This window comes from Oryzias latipes, chromosome 11 (assembly GCF_053564925.1).
Source record: "Oryzias latipes strain Hd-rR chromosome 11, Olatipes_Hd-rR_3.1".
In the NCBI taxonomy this organism is placed as follows: Eukaryota; Metazoa; Chordata; class Actinopteri; order Beloniformes; family Adrianichthyidae; genus Oryzias; species Oryzias latipes.
In genome coordinates this window covers 1,945,317-1,967,471 of record NC_136247.1, presented here as the reverse complement: position 1 = coordinate 1,967,471, position 22,155 = coordinate 1,945,317, and the positions used below count along the sequence as shown (strand labels likewise).

At 45.9% G+C, this 22,155-nt stretch overlaps 1 long non-coding RNA gene across 1 annotated transcript; it reads left to right on the top strand.

Moving 5' to 3' along the window:
* The first annotated feature begins 17,303 nt into the window (after positions 1-17,303).
* On the top strand, positions 17,304-18,414 carry LOC105355164 (uncharacterized). The gene is made up of 4 exons (XR_013659145.1): positions 17,304-17,634; positions 17,735-17,867; positions 18,021-18,112; positions 18,192-18,414. It is a non-coding gene; the product is annotated as an uncharacterized LOC105355164 (long non-coding RNA).
* Positions 18,415-22,155: the final 3,741 nt, after the last annotated feature.

Genomic DNA, 22,155 nt, shown 5'->3' with positions numbered 1-22,155 from the left:
GAATCCCCCCAACGCCACACGGGAACAGGCAGGGAACAACCGCCCCCCGGGGCACCAAGACCGCCACCCAGGCCAGGGCCAGCAGGACCGCCGCGAGGCCCCCAGAGCCAGAGAGCAGGGAGGCGCGGAGGGAAAGAGAGCGCCGCCCCAGCCCAACCAGGAAAGCAGCCCCCCGCCGCGCCGGGAGAGCCCAACGCTGGGCCCCACCGGAGAAGGACGCCCACAGCCCCAGACGAGCACCCCACCACCACCCAGGAGTTCTGGGCATCCCCCCGCCCCGACCCCAGGTACGAACCAGGACCCCCCAAGGGAGACCCGCTCCGCACTCCAGGCAGCCACCCACCCGGCCCACGGTTGGTCCAGGGTGGAGCAAGGCAGGGGCCCGCCGTCCCCGCCAAGGAGGGGGGAACCCCGGGGAAAAAAGGGGGCCCACAAGGGGTGTTGTAAATATGGCCCGACCAGGCTCGGCCACTGTTGGAAGTTTGGCGGGGCCCAGCGCTCAGGGGCAATGACCAGGACCCACCCCCCAGGGACACGAACACCCCCGGCTCAGGTGTAATGTGAACCCCCCCACCGTGCGGAGAGAGCACCGCCGGGCCCAGGAAGCCGGCACCCAGGGGACACGGCCGCTGTTGCCAAGGGGCCCGCACCCCCCACCAGGGAAGGGGTAGGGGACAGATGGACCCAGGTCCCACCTTCCTTGCAAAATGTGTGTGCGTGTATGTGTGTTTGACAGGGTGTGTGTGTGCATGTGTGTGTGTTTATGTTGGAATGTATATATTGAAGGGGGAGGGGTGTGTGTACTAAGGGGGGTGCAGTTAAAATTGGCGAGTAGGGCACTAAGGGGACATCTCCTGATTACTCACAGTGATGTCCCCTCAAGGTCTAAGGTGCGGTTAAAATTGGCGGGTAGGGTGCTAGGAGGACATCTGCTGCTTGCTGGCAGTGATGTCTAAGCACCCCCCCTACCAAGGAACCTACATGTCTAAGGTGCAAATAAAACCGAAAGAGGGGGGGCCCACTCCATACGGCAACCATAGGAGGGGGGGCCACTGCCAAGTAGCTCCCCCCCAAGGCGCATCGCAGGCTAGACCCCCCACCCCCTCACCCTAATATGAGGTTATATGAGGAAGGGGGTAAGTTGGGGACAGCTGGTAGACTGTCCCCCGGTGGTCAAACAGCTTTCCCCCAGCCCCCCCCCCCCCCCCTCCCCCCCCAAACGGCAAACGGGCCAGGCCCACCCAGCCCAGAGGCCCCACCCCCGGAGGCGCCGACACCCCAGGCCCGGCACCACCCACCCCACACAGAGAGAGAGGAGCCAGAAAGCGTCGCCCCCCCCGGAGCAAGCCCAGGCCCCCACCCCCAAACGCCGGCCCTAGAAGAGCTCTGGTCAGGCCTTGACGGGACCGAGGGAGCCAACCGGCCGAGGCAACCACCGATTGCCTCAGCGGAGACCCCGACCCGTCAGCCCCCCTGCCCCGTACCCATAATGGGCCCCCCCTCCCCCCCAGAACGCCCCCCCACAGGACAGGGCCGACAAGCCCCCCACCCCGCCCCACCCCATGAATATATGTATCTTAGCAGAACTGGTCAGTCTTAGAATGTTTAAGATAAAGGGAATAAATGTGCTCTTATACGACAAATCAAAGAAAGTGAAATCAAGTACCGTATTTACCGGACTATAAGCCGCTACTGTTGTCACCAACTTTCGACCCTGTAGCTTATTTAATGATGCGCCTAATTTATGCTTTTATTTTTCGGCCACCAGGAGCGCTACGGCAGTCTCAGAGGGGAGACTGTCTGCATAATTCTTGTCCAGCAACAAGCGTGATTGCTTTAACACACTCTCAGGTAGCCAAACAGCATGGACCTCACTTCAGTTGTTAGACGCTTAAGTCATGGTGCAATAAAAGAAACACCAATGCCCAGCCGCATCCCACAATCCTTTGGTGCCTTTAGACAAAACGTCCACGTGACCTCCACTACAATATGACGCAGCTTTCTAGTTAGAAGCAATCGTTAAAAGCAGTGTGAAAAAAATCCACCATCACCAATGGGTTTGGAAAAGCCGGTCTGCTGCGTCCCAGAAGTTTCCTTCACTGTTATGGAAGGAAACTTCTGGCACAAGCGCTGCCGCCGCACCTCAACGGAGCATAGAACCGCATAGAGCGCGCATGGAGCGCGCATGGAGCGCGCATGGAGCGCGCATAGGCGTGTGCAGTAAGCGCTTATAAGTCACCGTGCTCTCTTTTACTGGTATGTTTTTTCATCCAGCCCTGTTATTTCCACATTGCTGCCGTGTTACGGCCGGAAGGAGGGGAGAGCTGCTCTCGCGTTCGGCTGCAGCTCCCTGCTCCTTCTTAAACACACTGCCGGTTTCAGCACATATACATCCTCAATCTACAACACAGTGTGGCAAACCAGGGGTTATCCCCGCCTTAAACCCCTAAGACTCATCGGAAGTGGGGAATCAGTGTGAATTTCCACACCATAAGTGAAGGAGATGGTTGCTGAAGTGAGGTCCATGCTGTTTGGCAGGTGTGGGTGTGTACAAATAAATAGGCTAAACTACTGGTCACCCCTCCCTCTCTGAGACTGCTATGCTCTCAGTGACATGCCAATTAAATTGCCACAATACGCGGCTTGTATACAAGTGCGGCTTGTGTATGTAAAAAGTGGGTAATCCTCATTGATTTGGGAGGGTGCGGGTTGTAATCAGGTGCGCTCTATAACCCGGCAATTACGGTAGTGAGTTTAAAGAGAGGGTTCTATTTGTGTATTTACCACACCATAGAAAACCATCACAAGCCCAGATTCCAACAGAAAATCGACAAAGTGATAAATGGAACCTGCATGTAAACACAAGACGTAATATGCACCAATGGTAAAAGAGAAAAGTAACCTTTTGTCATTTCCGGAGGGATGCACCTTTTGGAGACCATCGAGGAGCAGGCAAATAGAAGGGTATCCAAGGAGATTTGTAGATGAGGAAGTTCAACATTTCATGTAGAAATGGACTGCAGCTCGGCTGGATTTGATGCTTTGTACTTGATATCAGCGGTTCTCAAATAGGGGGACAACAAAAGCACAGACTACTGAAATATTAATTGGCAAAGGAGTGTCTGGTTACTGCAAAGGAAGAACTATTTGAGATCCATGAGGGATTGTAGGTTTTGATAGTATTTTAGCAGCAGAAAAAAGAGGGGCTGACGCGAGGAAGACGGACGCCTCCACATCAGCAGAAGGGGGACCATCAAGTCCGAAAAGAACGGGGGGACAACAACATTATGCTGAGAAAAGCGGGAAGGAGAACAGCGAGCATAAAGAACCGGCGACGAATGCAGAGCTTGTGGAAAAGGAAGAAGCGGATTGGACCGCACACCTGGAACTTAAGTAGGACGCTAAACAGCTGAGTTAATTAGGCTGAACCGCCCACAGGGAGGAGTAACCAGGTAAACACACTGCTCCAGTTGCCTGCCTGAAATACTCCCAAGGTCGTTCATATCCTTTGATATGAAGAGAAGTGTCATTTTGACCCTGATGAACAGCTTGACTGTTGAGGTTTTGTTTTGTTTTTTGGCTAGTTTTATGTAGTACATCTTTGTGCACAATTTTATTATAAAGTTCAAATTAAGTAAAACCATGGAAATACTCTATTTTCCAAAATGCTGTTGAAGTCTGAGGAAAACATCCTTTACAATTTGACAAAAAAATCTTCATAAAATGAAACAAACATTTGCTTTGACAAAACAGTTTTGATATTGTTTACAGCAAAATCTTCAAAATGCAAGCACGAGTCCTCTAATCAACTCCAGGCCTTTTATTTGCTTCACTCATAATGACATAACAAGGGAATTGCCCACACCTGCCCATGTAATAGCATGGAAGTCAATTGTCCAACTACTTACCATGAAATGAAGGGATTTTGTTTAAAAAATGCTTTAGTTTTTCACATTTTTCTGCAATCTTTTTGTTCAACCCATGGAATAAAAGCTGAAAGTCTGCACTTCAATTGTATCTGAGTTGTTTTATTTAAAATTCAATTCAATTCAATTCAATTCAATTTTATTTGTATAGCCCAAAATCACAACAACAGTCGTCTCGATGGGCTTCGAAGTAAAACATGAAATCAAAAGGATCACGAATACAAAGAGTTCAATAGAAAAATACTAAAATGAACTAACAAACTGACTAAGCTATACTGGCATCCCTGCCCTTAGACCCCCCTTCGCGGTAAGGAAAAACTCCCAAAAAAACCGGATTCCGGAAAAAAACGAAGAAACCTCAGGGGTGCCCACATGACGGAGGGATCCTCCCCCAGGACGTACAGGCGATTTACCAGAAATCTTAGAGAAGAATTAACTTATCTAATTCTACAACTACATATATAAAAGTCCAGCAGACGAGCTTCATCCAGCCGTGGTTGTGGGGACAGTCAAAGGCGCGAGTCGAGCCGGAGACAGGAACCACAGCCAGGTGTAGGAGCAGGAGCAGAGGCGAGGTACTCGGTCAGGTACAGAGCAGAGACGAGCCAGAGATGAGCCAGAGGCAGGATCCACAGCCAGGTGTAGGAGCAGGAGCAAAGGCGAGGTAAACGGTCAGGAACTGGAGCACGGATGAGCCAACTGGAGTCTGGAAGCACTCCCACTCCCCAGGAGGGGAGAGGAAAAGAGGGACAATACATGAATCGCACTGCACCAAACAGAGGCATGGTTCACTGTGGTAATGTACAGAAACTAAATTAGAAGGAACGTGTCTCTGTCCAAATATTTATGGTCCTGACTGTATATATTTGTGCAGTGCTGTTGTAAGCTGATTAAAGTCTCTGCTACAATCATTACTCACTCCGGATGGGCATTTAGCTTGCTGCTCCTGTAGCGCTAGCTTAGCGTTAGCCTGTGGTGGGATGTAAACAGCAATAATCTGGACGTTTGAAAACTCCCTCGGCAAGTAAAGTGGTCTGCTTTTCACTGCCATATATTCCAGGTCTGGTGAGCAGTAAGTCCCATTTATATCCGCAGCTTTGCACCTGTTATTGTTCATGTAAACACACACAGGCCTCCGCCTTTATTCTTACCGGAGCATGCTGTCCTGTCGGCCCGGTAAACAGTCTAGCCGGCAATCCCGATAGCCTCGTCAGGGACGTTGTTGTCCAGCCAAGTCTCCGTGAACACCGACACACACCTGCAGGTCTTGTTGGAGAATATCCATAGTACTATTTCGTCGAACTTATTGACGAGTGACAGGCAGTTGGAGAGGAATAGACTAGCGCTGGTCGATGTGGGTTAGCTCTTAGCCTAGCCCGCAAGCTGCTTCTCTTGCCTCGTTTCTATCTTCTTTTTTTTTTACTTGTTCTGTCCAACAACTGAGCAAACAGATAAGAGCTGAAGGCCTTTTGCGTTGAGAAAGGTTTTACTATCGAAAATAGAAGTTATATAACTTCGAAAAACGAGAGTGTAAATTTGTGTAAACCCCTTTTTGTTACTTTATTTCTTTGTTACATTTAGTGTGTCTGGGGAGGGAGAGGGGAAGAATGTGAGGGGGGGGAGTGGAAGAGAATAAAAGGAAGAGAGGTGGAGAAAGTGGGGGATACAAGTACTGATTTGAATAAGTTATTATTTTAAGCTGTGTAACAATTGTACCAGATCTGCTGAGACGACAAATATTACATCAAAAGTGAAATTCTGACACGAAGATGAGCGGAAGACATCTGTCCATCAATACACTGTGGGTTAGGAGGGGGGATGAAGCAGAGAGGGTGCAGTGTGGCAGTGTGCACGTGGGGGTGGAGATACATACATGCTGGCGAAGTGAACTGTGTGCTCATAAGGGGAACCAGATCCTTCCCAGCACGACCAGCCAGACCAGGAGAGGGGAGGAGAGACCCCCAGGCCGGGAGCACCCCAGGCGATGGGACCCAAGCAGCCCGGGAGGGGGGAAGGAGGGGACCGCCCACCCACCCAGCCAGGCGCAGAGGGGGCCCCCCTACAGGGGCCCCCCCGGCGCCGAGAGGCATAGGCGAACCCAGCGTCTGGGCCCCCAGGCCACAGGACAGGCGTGCTTGGCTGTACCAGGCGGCAGTCATAGGGGCCACCGGGCGCCAGATACCAAGACACGGGCCAAGGACAAAGCCAAGGCCCGAGAACCCATGAACCGCCCACCACCCAGCCAGAGCCCCATCTCTGCAAGCCAGCCCCGGCACCCGACACAAGCAAACCAGACATCACTGCGAAACCACAGCTCCACCCCCCCCCCCCCCACTTCTCTTCCCTCTACAACCCTCCTCACCCGCCATATTATCCGACCCCTCCTCGCATACCCCTCCTAATGCCCTCCCCACTCTGCGATGGGGAGGGAGAGCCCCAGAGGATCCCGGTGAGCCAGCCACAAGGTCTGCCCCACCCATGCACTCACGCACACATGCTCACAATCTTCTGGATGCCCCCCAAACCCCGTCGCCACACAGTAACCCCTTCCGGCCGATCGACACCCCCCCTAGCGCCGAACGGCCAACCACCAGTGCAGCCGACAGGATACCCACAAGCCTGGCCGCCCTGAGAGGACCAGGCGGATGAAGACCGGCCGCCCCTCCCCGACCCCATTGATGTATGGTGGTGTGGGTGAACTGTGTGTGTGCTGCAAAAATAGGAGGTCTCCAGTGTGGTGGGTGCCACCGCTGCCAAGCAGTAGAGCCAACCCTCTGTGTGTGGTGTGTATTTGCTCTGTGTGTGCTGCTAAAATGCAGTGTGTGTGTCCAAAGTGTAAGTTAAAATTGTGGGGTGGACCAGTGAAAGATGGACATGGATGTTTCACCGTACCCCCCTCCACCAGACCATCCCCACAAGGTCCTAGATGAATCAGGGTGTCTAATATGCGAGTAAAAGTGGAATGGAGGGCGGGCGCCGACGCGACCCAGAGAGAGATGCCCTTAGTGAGCCCCGCCAGCATGACCCATCCATCCAGTTCCCAGGGCCCCATGTGCCTGTGTGCAATATTTGTTTGGGTGAGAGCGGGGAGAAGCAGGCGGATGGGCATAACCGGGGGAAGAAGGCTCCCCCGAGCGACCGGCCCCCCAGCCGGCCATGGTAGGCGCCCCCCCAGGGCGGCCAGGCAGTCAGGGGGCCGGCAAGCCAGCCGCAGATAGAGGCCTCTATCTGTATGGCCTCGATGTGGGTAAGCTCTTAGAGTAGCCCGGAGGCCGCCTCCCTTGCCTCGTTTCTGCCGTTGTCTGCGCCGCCTGCGGCATCTCAGGGGGAGGAGAGGGAAGGTTGCCGAGGAGCCCTCTGGAAGCTTAATCTCTGGTGGAATGTCATCCGGCAAAGCAAGCAGCAAGTCTTTGTATGTCCAAACTTTTCTCCCAAAGCAAAGTAGTCGGTCTCTACTGTACTCAATGTGAGCATCCACAAAATTAACATAAAACAAAAAGACAAACAAACGGACATACATGATCAAAAATCCACGAAAACATGAAGAGTGCCAAGCCGCTGTGTGTGCACAAGCCGCCATCTTAAACCTTAAACATATGTGTCTGATTGCATATTTACTTTTGTGATTTCCCCAAATTTGCCCTGAAATTTGGATTTTCTAGTACAGATTAATTTCCCAAATGATCTAACTGCTGTTACTGAAGCTGCAGAGCATTATTTTTTAGAAAAATTTGACTCTGGGAAATCCATCTGGACAGGCGTTAAAATGCCTCAGGCTCCATAATGATGCAGAATTCGCTGTGGTGCAATTTTCTGTCTAACTACACTGTGAAGAAGGTTATAATATAAGGATCGATAGACAGGAGCAGACAAAACAAACAGAGCTGCAGTGTTTTCTCCCTAACGCTCAGGTCCCCATTAAAACTGTGCAGATGTGCAACATGAAAGCAACATTAGATATTCATGACTTTGAAGATGTTTTGAGTCAAACTGTTTCACTTGAACTTAAACAGCCATAGCTACTCATCTTTTAGGGGAATAAACTTTTACACTTCCATCATTGCCGAAGGCTCTTTGAGGATGCCACGAGACGTCTTCTCCTGTGATTAATGAATCTCTGTGAATTTTGACTGATGCTTCACTCTGATTTTCTGAACTGTTTTCTGGAAAGCTTGATCTGGGAACAAAACAGGCAGGGAACAAAAATGGTCACAATAAGTTAAGGATATTGCTATTTACATGCATGCTTTTCCTATTTGGTCTGAATTTTAGTGAAATACATAAAAGTTTCTTATGATATTACTAATAATGAATGAGAAGAAATACCATTTTGATTAGATTAATATTTATTACCCCAAAATGTGGACAATGATAAAGATTTCCCTAAATAACAAACAGTGACCAAGCTGGTATTTCCACCATTTGCTGGAATGACAGCTTGACAGATCCTCACTATCCTTAATATGTTGTTCTGAGGCAATGTGTTCCACTCTTCCACAAGTGCTACATGCAGTTCTGCCCATGTTCCTTGGGGTTAGGGAGCCATCACCCAATCTCTGCTTCAGCTGGTCCCAGACATGCTCTATGGGGTTCAGGTCACTTCATTAATGGTCTGCCCAGTTCTAAAGGTAAAACAGTCATAATTGACTCTTGTGGACAGGATTTCCAAATTGGTTCATGCCGTGCCATTGCAGAAATTGCCATCAGCCAAATAAATGGATGTCCTTGTTTCCCAACATGTGTTTCAACTGCATGGTCTTTCTCAGAGCATTGTTTCTGATTGAGGGCCTCAGTTTGTAGCCTCGTTCTGAAAGGAATTCTGCAAGCTATTAGGAATCAAGATCAGTCTGAGCACCGGTTTCTATCCTCAAATCAATGGCCATGTGGAGAGGTTTAACCAAGATCTGGAGACCACCCTATACCAAGAACCCCAGTACCTGGTACGGCGCCGAGGTTAGAGGTTATGGCGCCGACGCAGGAGCATGGTGGCCGGTCAGCTGCTGAATGGAATGTATGGAATGAATGAAATGGACGCAGGAAGTACGTAAATAATGACATCAACCTCCAGAGACTGGTTATTCAAGAACTAAACTTCTGGCTCTAAAGAAGAACGGTGCTGGATTGAAACGTAACATTCCTCCTGAAGTAAAAAAGCAGTACAGGGGCACCCGTGCCAGAGCAAAACTAAAAGCGAGAGCTAAAGCCAAATGGGAACGTCGGCGGAAATACAAGCCTCCTATTCCATCTGTGATCATGGGGAACGTAAATTCACTCTCCAACAAGTCTGATGAACTCTTTGCACTGGTGAGGAGCCAACAAACCTACCGGGAGAGCTGCCTAATCATGCTAACGGAGACTTGGCTAACAGCAAACATGCCAGACTACACTGTGGATTTACCCGGCTTCTCCACGGTGCGTGCGGACAGAAACACTACAGCGTGTGGCAAGAGCAAAGGTGGTGGCCTCATATTGTAGATAAACAATAGGTGGTGCAACCCCAGACACTTCACAGTAAGGACAACAATCTGCTCCAAAGATTGTGAGCTGCTAGCTGTTAGCATCCGGCCTTATTACCTACCCCGGGAGTTTACGCAGGTCCTGGCCCTCTGTAATCACATCACTCTGGACTCATCACTGCCATCCATGTGCTACACGCGGCAACAACACAATCGACCTACTCTATGCCAACATTGAGGAGGCATACAAAGCCACGCCCTTCCCCGTCTCGGCAAATCAGATCACATACTGATCGCTCTACAACCCAGGTACACACCCCTGGTGAAGAGAGAGCCTCCGTCAACCAGAATAGTAAGGAGGTGGACACCAGAGGCGGAGGAGGAGCTTAGAGACTGTTTTGACAGCACAGACTGGAGCGTGCTACTGGACCAACACGGTGAGGACATCAAGCAGGCATCACAGTGTCTGACAGACTATATCCATTTCTGTTTGGATATTGTGATGCCCACAAAGGCAGTGCGCTGTTATGGTAACAACAAGTTTTGGATCACCAGAGAGACGAATGAGGTCCTCAACAGGAAAAAGAGAGCCTACAAAGAAAAGAATCTGGAAAAGAAAAAAGCTGTGCAAGCTGAGTTGAGGTGCTGTCTGAGAAGCTCTAGAGAAAACTACAAAGCTAAGACAGAGCGGAAACTGAGAGCAAACAACATAAAAGAAGTGTGGGATGGAATGAAAACAATGACAGGGTGTAAAAAAGGGGCTGCATCTGGAGGAGACAGTGTGGAGCGAACCAATGATCTAAATGATCATTTTAATAGGTTTAATTCATCCGCACACCCCACACCTACCTCATCCTGTGCCCCCCTATTCCCTCCTCATCCTACAAATGAACCTGCACTGGTGGAATCAGCTCTCCCTCATTACACCTATCTTACTGAACATCAGGTAAGAAGAGAGCTGAAGAAACCGAAGACCAGGAAAGCAGCAGGCCCAGATGGGTTGTGCCCCAGGCTCCTGAAGACATGCGCAGATGAGCTGGGAGGTCCTCTCCAGCATCTCTTTAACCTGAGCCTGCGCCTAGGTAAAATACCAACACTCTGGAAGACCTCATGCATCGTTCCTCTGCCCAAGGTCAAGCAGCCGAGGAACAATAAAGACTACAGACCAATTGCACTGACCTCTCACATAATGAAAACCATGGAGAGGTTAGTGCTGCAGATGCTGAAGCCCCAGGTGCAACATGCCCAGGATCCATTGCAGTTTGCGTATCGGGAGAAGGTGGGAGTGGAGGATGCCGTTCTGCATCTCCTCCACCGCACATTGTCTTACCTTGATGAAGGGGGGTGTGCAGTGAGAATGTTGTTTTTTTGATTTCTCCAGTGCATTTGACACAATCCAACCCCCAATCCTGCAGGAGAAACTTAGGAGTATGTCAGTGGAGCCATACTTAATATCCTGGATCATGGATTACCTCATGAACAGACCCCAGTTTGTCAGAATGGGGGCCAGCCGTTCAAGAACACTCTGCAGCAGTGTGGGAGTACCTCAAGGCACAGTTCTTTCCCCGATGTTGTTCGCTCTGTACACGACCGACTTCCAACACAACACGGAGGCTTGCCACATCCAAAAATTCTCGGATGATACCGTTTTGTGGCCTGCATTAGGGAGGACAAGGAGGTGGAGTACAGGCAGCTGGTGCAGGATTTTGTTCTTTGGTCCAAGCTAGAACCAGCTCCAGCTGAACATCAGGAAAACCAAAGAACTCATTCTGGACTTCAGAAGACAACCCCCTCTCTCCCAGCCAATATGCATAGACGGTGACCTGGTGGAGACAGTCACGTCTTATAAATACCTGGGAGTGGTGCTGGACAGGAAACTGGACTGGAACGAGAACACCACCCAGCTCAGCAAAAAATGTCAATCCAGGAAGTACTTCCTGCGAAGGCTGGCCTCTTTTAACGTCTCCACCAAGCTTCTCAGTATGTTTTATCAAACAGTGATTGAAAGTGCTCTGCTGTACGCTGTAGTGTGCTGGTGTGGCACAAGCAAGAGAAACCTGACCAGACTAAACAAGATCATCAGGAGGGCTAGCTCTGTTGTGGGACTGAAGCTGGCCACAGTGGAGGAGGTGGCTGAACAACGAACACTGTCCAGACTTCAGGCAATTATGGACAATGTGACACACCCTCTGCATGAGGCCTTCAGTGAAAGGAAGAGCAGCTTCAGCAGCAGACTTTTATCACAACGCTGCACCACGGACAGACTTAGAAAGTCCTTTGTCCCACGAGCCATCAGACTGCACAACACTCTGTGTTGAGAGCTTTTACTCTTGCTTCTGATTTTGATTAAGCTGAATTTCTGGGAAACTTGACATGTTTTTAGGAATTGTTCATACTTGCTTTTATTCTTTTTATCCTTTTATATTTTTATCTATTTATTGTGTTTTTATCTGTTTTAGGAATGATTGTGCTTTTAAGTATGGGCAGCTGGCCACTTAAAATTTCCTTCGGGATTATTAAAGTCTATCTATCTATCTATCTATCTATCTATCTATCTATCTATCTATCTATCTATCTATCTATCTATCTATCTATCTATCTATCTATCTATCTATCTATCTATCTATCTATCTATCTATCTATCTATCCATCCATCCATCCATCCATCCATCCATCCATCCATCCATCCATCCATCCATCCATCCATCCATCTATCCATCCATCTATCTATCTATCTGTCTATCTATTTGTATGGTGCAGCCGGCAAACCTGGGACGGTTTTCGACTCTGGCTGCTAAGAAACCAGGAGAGGTTTACCACTGTTGCCAACCGCTAGAGGACTGCCGCTCCTGAGTACAAGGTGGGAGATAGAGTATGGTTGTACTCCATAGATGTGCCACTGAAAGAGGGTTTGAGATACTTGATGCCCTGACACACTGGACTGTATTCTGTTGTTAAAATCATTAACTTGTGGCAGTCAAGCTTGATCTTCCCCGATGTCGCAGTGTCCTGTCTAGTCCTGACGTCTTGTTGATGTTTTTGAGTCCTTTTGACCCACACTTGTGGTGAGTTTTTGTTAGTAAAAGGTTTGGTTCCTGCTCCTGGGTTCTTTCTTGTCTCAAGCCGTAACACATTCAGGCTTACAGTCACCACTGACACCAACTAAAGGGGACTGTGCAATACAATGAACACAATATACTATCATAAATAAACATACAATCAACTTGTTTTTTTCAACATGAAATACTTAACTCATTTGAACTTAATCAAGAATCATTTACTAAAAGTTTATCTCCATGAATAAACCCAGAAACTTGTTAAAAACCATGTTGCACCTTTTTTTTGCTGCCTCCACTGTCTGTGTTCCTCCAATCTTAACTTCAGCATAAAAAGCAGCTCCACCTATTTTGACAGGGAAAAATTCCACAGGTAAAGAACCAGGGGCCTCATTTATAAACGTTGCGTACGCACAAAAGAAGGCGTACGCCACTCTCTACGCAATAGTTGAGATTTATGAAAAGCAAACATGACGGGAAAATGTGCGGTCCTTCACGCAAGCTCTGACTCAGGCGTACGCACAAAAACGGGTGAAATGAGAAACGGCGACGCCGTCGGCAGATGGAAGAAACACGTGAAAGTGAAAATGACAATACTGCCTCTCAGAAATAACATGAAGACTTCACAAAGCAAGTCTTATAATTAACAGCCTACACGAACACCCGTTTGATCGATCAGCAGTGAAACAAACAAGAAAGATCAAATGAAAATTACAACAGAAATTCAAATGAACACTTATTTGCAGAAAGAAAAGTGAAATATGTTCTGCAATATTGGCATGTTGTGCAATTCATCCTCATAAATAATATAGTTAACAGAACGAAATAATGTGCAAAACTGATATTCTCGTCAGTGTGTCCGTCTGGCGGAGCAGACAAAGGTGCGGGCGTGCGGACGGACGGACAGACGTACTAAATGTCCACTGGGGAAAGTTGTTTTCATATTAAAACATTTCTTCATAAGCTATGGAATTATGGTATTCATACATATGCCTTTTAGTTTGTTTTATTTTTGATAAAACAATGTATGGCGTATGTCTCAACCATTCAGAAAGCAACAACAAATTACATTTGCGCTGAACAATTTCCCATTTCCACGTGGATTATTACCAACATCTGTAGCTTGTCAGATGTAATTAAATGGAAGGAAATAAAATGCCCCATCACAATGCGTAATGACGCACAATGGCTGATCTTGTGCTCTTAGAAGATGTGGCAAATAGAAGAATTCAGAGTGAACGCATCTTTAGACAGCAAGAAGACTTGCTGGCAAACGAGGACGAGTGGCTTATGAGCCGGTTCAGACTTCCTCCAGCCGTCCTTTTGGACCTCTGCGGGCTTTTGGGCCCGGCGTTACAGAAGAGCACTCGGAGGAACCACGCATGTCACCCGGTGCATCTGGCACTCCGGTCCCCCCCCCCGATGGAGCGCTGTAGCCTCACAACCTCGGACCGGCCACGGTCCGAGGTTGTGAGGCTACAGCATTTACGGCGTCTGCCACCGTCTGCCACTCACGTGCCTTTTTGGCATTAGTAATGCCCACACTGTGCCCTCCAAACAACATTTTTCTCCTCTTTTCCACCTCGCCAACGATAACTTCTACTTCAAATTGAGTGAAGTTACGTTTTTTTTTGATTTCCTCTCGGTGTGTGCCATGGTTTAGCAATCAATAAATATTTACTTGTGGGCGTTTCACGGACTATTTATGGGCAACTATGGGCGTGTGATGAGGCCGCAAAAGCTGCGCTGCATTTAGAATTGATTGTGATTTATTAAGGGAAAGATGCGTAGGATGTGCGTGCGCACGGTTTTATAAATCCGGAAATTTCTGTGCGTACACACGTCCTATGTTTCATCCGTACGCCACTTCTGACGCAAATCCTACGCAAAGTTTTATAAATGAGGCCCCAGATGTTAAACTCCACAGGTAAGGAACCAGGACTTCAAACACCACAGGTAGAGCACCAGATGTCAAAGTCTGCAGGTAAAGAACCAGGACGTCAAACTCCACAGGTCAAAGGAAGGTAAATCAAAAAGTTATAAATGAACACAGATGACAAAAGAGTAAAACTGTGCATGCACGTTAAATAAAATTAATGCTGCTATGCTTGTGTGTATCTGTTGCTAAGGTGCCATGGCTATAAGTGAAAATAAGAAAATGTGAAAACGATGTAGAACTTATTGCGTTAAGGTGAATGCTGTCATTTAAAGATTGAGACTTGCTGGTTCTCCTCCAAGAGAAAAAAAACCCTAGGATAGTCAATAAAATAATGTGAAGTCATAATAAAATACATGTTTTAAAAAGCTAATAAAAATAAAAGCAATGATCCAAAAAATAAACTTCCTGAAAAGTAACCAATTAAATGTGCAATCAGAGAAAGTTGTACACAAACCTGCTGAGTCACACCCATACAGAAACATTTACCCTTCCTGCCATGTCCCTGGTAAATAGGCGCACCTAAACCTTCTCCAAAGAAAGGAGTCCAAACAGCAGATTGAATGAACCGCTTTATTTGTGTTTTACAATACTACCATGGATTTTTTATGGCTAATTTTGTGATTTTGTTCTACATGAGCCATATCCTTGGTGAATGAACAGCTTGGTTTGGTCATTGCTGGTTTGGACATCAGGATTTCTGACCCAAACTCTGAGAATAAAACAAATAAAAATTCTTTAACTTTCCTGTTTTACAGGCTTTGCTGGCTCTCCTTCCTGTCTTAACTTATGCTGTAATTATTATGGGATATCTCTTGTAGAACCCTTTAACCAAGAGTGTGATCAAATGAACCCCATGAGGGCAGAGCCAGCACTTTGAGTTAATGGTATGACAATTAGAGTCATCTCCCAGTGAAGTGTGTGCCAGCTCCTCTCAGGGTCAGGAACCAAGGGCGCCGTGGGGGTGGGAGTAAAACAATGTTCCCCGTCATGGCAGCAACACTTTGACAGTAGATCTAATGCTTTTTTCTGTATGAAATAGAATATATGGGCAGAACAAAAGGAAATCTCTTTTTTAACTGAAACTACTGTTTATTTAGAGTTTTTCCATTGCTGTGGCCAGAGAGAGGCTGCATCAGGGCATATAGCCTTTTGGGAAAGACGTTTTACAAAACCTGGATGGGTTTTAACATCCAAGTGTGTTGCTTCTGTTGGTTTTCAAGTTAAATTAAGCGTACACTGGACTTGACTAAAGGGTGCAAGCACCTGGATGAAAGCACAACAGCCATCCTTTATTATATCATGAAACATCAGATTGCCTAACGTAGCGTGTAAACAACGATTTAATCCTAAGCAACTTTTAGATTACGCCGTTTTTATCATTTTTGGGCCTGGGTTTTTATCCAAAGACACAAGACAGTCAAAGCCAGAATTCGATTCCCCGACTGTGATGAATCAGTGGATAGTCCTCTTCAGCCAGTCAGCTGCAGCCTCTTACATGCTTAGTTTGTTTGGAGAATCAGATCTAATTGTAACTTTCCAAATGAAACTACAGTCTACAGTCCACTAGAAGGTAATCCATGGCGGGGGTAACCAGGCCAGCACCGATGTTCCTTGGGTGCTGGTTTCCTGTGCCTGGCAGCGGCCCTCTCCCAGGGAGAGGGATCCCTGAATTCTCTGCCAAGATCAAGAGCTGGAGTTCATATCACATCTAAACCTGGGGGGTATCCGTGTCCCTGTGGTGTGGATTCTGGTCCTTGCCCTTGAGCGCCGGCCTTCTCCAAAATTCCACAGTGGGTGATCCAGGTCCTCATTCCTTTATTTATTTATTTATTTATTTATTTCAGACAGTGCATATTAAACAATGTTTCAGCAGCTTCTTTGACATATATATGCCAGAGTTATATTAGGACAGGAGCTAAATTTCCTCCGTTGTCTTAAGGCAGGATAAAAGGTTCAACAGTTACATGTACAACACATTACAATAGCACAATATTAGTGGTAAAAATATTTACAAAGGTTATTTACAATAAAAAGCAAGTCTAAAAAAGTCCAATAAAGTCCCAGAAAAACAACAATAACTAATGTCTGCTGGAATGGTTTGTTTTCAGCCATTGTTTAAGAGCTATTTGGAAGGTAGGGTAGTTTTCGGCCTTTGAACATTACAGTCCCCTCGAGTTACAGCCCTGGTGCCTATTCCAACATTTATTTTTTAACTTAAAAAATCTAGCAAGGGGGGAGGGGCCAGCCCATATAAAACTTTAAAAATGAGACAGGCATCTATGTACATTTTGTAACTTTCAAAATCCATTAGGCCATACTTGGTTAGAATGTCACAGTAATGATAACGCAGAGGCTTTTTATCTAATATTTTTCAGGGTTCTCCTAAACCAGTGCTTTTCAAATAGTGGGGCGCAGTAGTTGCGGTTTTGGGTACAGACAATACGGGCAATTGCTCGGGGCGCAAAAGGGGCGTGGTGACAGCGGCTCAGTGCTTGGAGAAAAATCTGCGCCGTATTGGTTTCCTATTATCTGTTCTATCACAGAGTTTGGAACGGCCTGAAAACTGTGAACTGCCATCCCTGCAGCTGCTCCTGTCACATGCGTGTGTGAGAAAGAGTGGGGAGGGGTGGTGGGCTCAGGAACGTGGACACGGAGCGCTCCCTCTGTTGCGCAACACCGGGATCATCACGTGCCTTTAGATGACTCAGCTCATGCTAATAATGTCATTCTTTCTGAACTATTGTAGACATTTTGATGAGGTGTCTTAATTTCCATCAATGTATTCTTTGTCTGCCTGTCGTTTAGTTGGTGTCAGTATTTGACATAAAAATGCAGGAAAACAGCTGCACTTTATGAGAACATAAGTAAACAATCGATCATTGAGGAAAAAAATCAGCACAATGTTTTTAACTATTTCTACTAGGGATGGCCCGTTTGACACGGGGCTTCGGCGCGCGGTTCACCTTCATGAAACAGAGTGTTTCGGCACAATGTTTCAAAGCGTGTGTCAACCAGCGCAGATCACGTGATTGATGACGTATGACGCGCCAAATGCATCACTCACCTGAACCAGGTTTCAGATCTCAGGTGTGTTTGATCAGAAGGGCGCGCTGTTGTCTATAAATACAGATGAATCCCAAACAACGTTTCCCGACCAGTTCTGTTGTTTCCCGTGTATCGTAAGAATCAACGTCATGGCACCCGGTAAAAAACGTTCTGTGGCTTGGGATCATTTCAACTTGATTTCTCCAAATAAGGTAATTATACACTATTAACGTTATTTTATTAGTAGCCATTGCTGATTATGTCAGTTTTATAGGTATGTCATCATTTTTATTCTTTCCATTTTTTTTTTAGGTGCAATGTTTGATTTGCAAACATGAATTTGCATTTAATGATAGTACATCCTCCATGATGCGACATCTCCGCTCCGTTCATCATGTTGAAACTCCGCAGTCGGCAAATCAAGCCTTCAATCCACCTTGTATTGGTAATAAGAATATATCCAACTAATGGCACACTAAGAACTGAAACAGATAGCTCAGTGGAAAAATCAGTGACATGTGAATGCTGAGGTTCCGGGTTCGAGGCTCAGCTTCTGCAATTAATATTTATTTTTTTTCTTCATATGTATATTTTGCAGTGTCAAGAAAGCAAGAACTTGATTCTGCATTGGTGGATATGATTGTAATGGATGCACAACCATTTTCAATTGTTGAAGACAAAGGCTTCAAGGTAAGGTGGCTAATATTATATAGCATTTACATTATTTATGTTTTTGTGTACATAATAAGCTGTATTTTGTCACTATTAGGCTTTTGTCAACCTTTTGGACCCATCCTACATAATTCCTAATAGGAAGGCCTTGAGGACAATGGTGGAGGAGAAGTACAAAGCCAAAAAGGAGAAGGCTTTAAGGCCCGTACACACCGGGACGAATATTCGCCAGGCGTTATTCGCCAGCGTTTTTCGCCACGTTTTTTGTGTTCACACCCAGGCGATTTTCGCTGACGATGAGCCGAGCGAACATGCAATTTCATTCCCTGACATTAGATGGCGCTTAATGTAAACAGAAATACTCCTGTACACAAGGTGGCGCTGCGCAACTTTACGATTCTTAAAGTGGCTTTTCACTCAGAAGAAGAGAGCAAGTATTTACGCGCTTGTCAGAATCATACAAAGAAAACATGAATATTTCAAGCATCAGTAGCTCCAACTGGTACTTGGTAAGGGGATATTTAAGAATGTCCGTCATTATTTCTTCGCGGCTGTGTAGACGCTACTTGGCGTCTAACTTCTTCGCTGGTATGTGTGCTCAGCAAGGCAGTTTTGTGTTTGAGCGCCCCCAAGTTGTGTTTTACTGTAACTTCAGAAGCTCCAGACACGTGTGCAAAAGCGCCATTCTCATTGGTCGAATAGATTTCGACGCGTCGCGTCGAAATCTATGAAGTTTTTATGCACACCAGCTTCATCTGTGCCTTGTGAGAGGATCTTCTCCAAGGCTGGCGAAATCGTCAGCCAAAGACGAAACAGGCTGAAGCCCAGCACAGTGGAGAAAATTCTGTTTTTAAATAAAAATCTATAACATGTATCCCACCCAGTCATGTTAGACCCTGGTTCACAATCACTCATTCTCACTTTATACATGGCATTCACAATGTAACACAAGCACTTCTCACAAATCTTCAAACATTGTCTTTGTTTTATTTCCACACTGAAGTGTTACAAGGGCAAGGACCTTAGTGGAGTAGATGATATATGTCCTGTCTGCCACCAGATGCCGCTGTTCTGTGTGGTTTCGAAGCCCCAAATGCTTCATTCATTTTTCTGGCACATTTACACGAAGCCCCATGAGAGCTTCATGGGGCTTCGATTCCCATCCCTAATTTCTACAGACCAAAAACAATAATATATTGGTGCTGCTGTGTTAATGTTTCAGATCAATTTACATTTAATATTATTTACTGATTGAATGAGTTTTCTCAGCATCAAATGGTTCAGTTGGTCAAAATGTTTCTAGTTAAAGAAGGACTGATAGATTTTTTTATTTCAGGCACTTAAAGCTCCTTTTCTGTCTTAGACTAGAACAGGGTTTCTGTGGAAAAATAAAGTTATATTTGTTGAAAGTGGATTTATATAGATTTTTTCTTTTGTTAATGTTAAAAGATACAATTTTCGGTACACTTACACAATTTTTTAAAATACTAACCTATAAATTGTCACCGCGTGAGTGTGTGTGTGTGGGGGGTAGGGGGGAGGGTTAGGGGGGGTCGCGAAACATTTTCTTTTTCCTAGGGGGGCCTTGCAAAAAATAATTGAGAAGCACTGTCTGAAACAGAGACTTGAGGGGTTTCAAAGTGCTTTCATTTGTCTGGGACCATGTAGTAAGACAATAACTATGACTAAAAATCATTAAATGGATATAAACCTTTGCTGCCTCAGTAGTCAGACAACACCTTATTTGCTAAAAATTTGACAGATTAAATTTGACAATATTGGATATTTTCTTTACATGATCTTTAAAAGTTAACTTCGAATCGAAGATTACACTAAGATACTTAAATTGTTCTTCAACTTCCAATCGCTCCCCATTGACCACTACAAATGGTTGTTCTTCCCTCGTTGGCTGACGTGAAAAAAACATACAAAGCATCTTTTTATTATTGAGATGTAAGCACAACTTTTGGAGCCACTGAAAGACTGGAACCATGGCTCCAGACAGAACTGCAGCTGCTTCAGCTTTTGTTTTAGCATGACAAACAGAAACAGAACCGTATCGTCTGCATATAATTTTAATATAATTGTATTTTTGTTTTTTTGCATACATCTGGCAGGTTGTTCACATACAAGCTAAATAGTAGTTGCCCCAATATTGAGCCTTGAGGAACTCCATCTGAACCACTGTACAGCTTGTTTTCTGTCACGGAGATATGATTTTATCCAGCAGAGGGCACGAGAAATAAAAATGAGTTAACTTTACAAGGAGAACATCATGATTACTAGTATCAAAGGCACGTTTCAGATCAAGGAATACAGCACCCACAAAGCCTCCCTTGTTTCACATTTTTTGAGGAAATAACAAGTGGCTGTATCAGTGGAGTGACATTTTCTGAAGCCAAACTGCATTGGATGGAGAGAGGTTTGACTGTTGTTCAGATGTATAGTTAGTTGTGTTGTGACACATTTTTCTAAAATTTTTGAAATAATTGGTAGAATGCTTATTGGACAGTAGTTCTCAGGTTCAGTTTTGTCTGACTTAAAAACAGGTATAACCCTAGCAATTTTCCATGTTGTTGGCACTATGCTATAGTTAATAGACAGATTAATCAAATGTACAATTGGGTGTGCAAGAACATCTTTATATTGCTTAATAAAATGACTAGAGAAACCATATGTATCTCTAAATTTTTGAGCAATGAGATTATTTTTAGAACATCAGGAGCAGATATTTCCTTAATATGAAATATTGGTTTACTATTGTCTACAGATTTGCATGGGATATCTGGAAATTTCAGTTGCCTCGTTAAATCTTCAATTGAAATAATAAAAAGTTATTAAAACTGTTGACAATAGTATCCAAATTGTCCGTTAATGCACCATTTATCTAAAGCTGGAGCTCTCTGGTGTTATGCTCTTTCTTACGTTCTAATAGCTTATTTAGGTGCTCCCATACAATCTTTCCATTTCCATGTGCTTCAATAAATGAAATAATGAAAAAGTTTGCCCTTGCTTTACGCATGTGGTTAATAACCTTGTTTCTAAGGCCGCATTTCCACTGCATGGTTCAAGTGACCCAATTCCAATTTTTTCCTGTCATGTGGCACAGATCGGATATGACCGGTGAACGTGTAAGCAGGACAAAACCGCATGGATTTCGATTTTCTCAGATCGGATACAGGCCTCATTCATATGTGGAAATAAATCGGGTACTAATCGGATACGTGCATTTGCATGTGCCATGTAAGCAGACAAATCGGATATTCCCCAGTAAATGCGAGTCGTACGTCAGTGACATCAACTCAGGACACCACTGACTTATTTCTATCTGACTTATCACATGACTAATTAAGGTGCTTTTGTGCGCTGATGTTGCTGTCAGCGTGTTACCTTTCAGCCTCAGGCTTCAGACCGTAGTCAGAAAACGCTGTTATTTCCGGTCCGATCCCGGTTGGGACCCAAACAGTAACCAATCAAGCTGGACACCGTTGCTATGGAACAGGCTAGAAGCCGGTTATATCTTTGCTTGTGTTATTGCGGAGTGGGGGCGTGTATGTGATGGAGACCGCGCGTACGTGTGTGTGTGTAAAGAAGGAGAGGGGGTGTGAGCGGGAGAGTGTCGGAGAACTGTAATAAAAAGAAGGTGTCTCCCCCAAAAGAACTGTTTTGGAGGCTTTCTTAACCCACTCTGAAGGCTGAGGGTTCCGAACGGGAAAGTGAACCCCGAAGTAGAATCCCCCTTCGGCCCTGGAGAAAATCTCCCGTGCGTTTCTGATCACGATCGGAAAAAGAGAAGTCATCGCGCAGGAAAGGTTCAGCACATGGATCAAACTGTTAGTACAGCACAACGTCTGCAAACCCTTCCTCATTCAAAACTCAGAGAGTCATCATAGGAGGAGACATCAATCTGATTCTGGATCCTGAACTTGACAGACTCAGCACAGCAGTAAACCAGCGCTCATGGCGGTCTGCAAGTATTCTAAAGCAGTACATGAATGATTTGGGTCTCTGCGACGCGTGGCGCTCATGTCATCCAAGCACAAAAGGGTTCACCTTTTTCT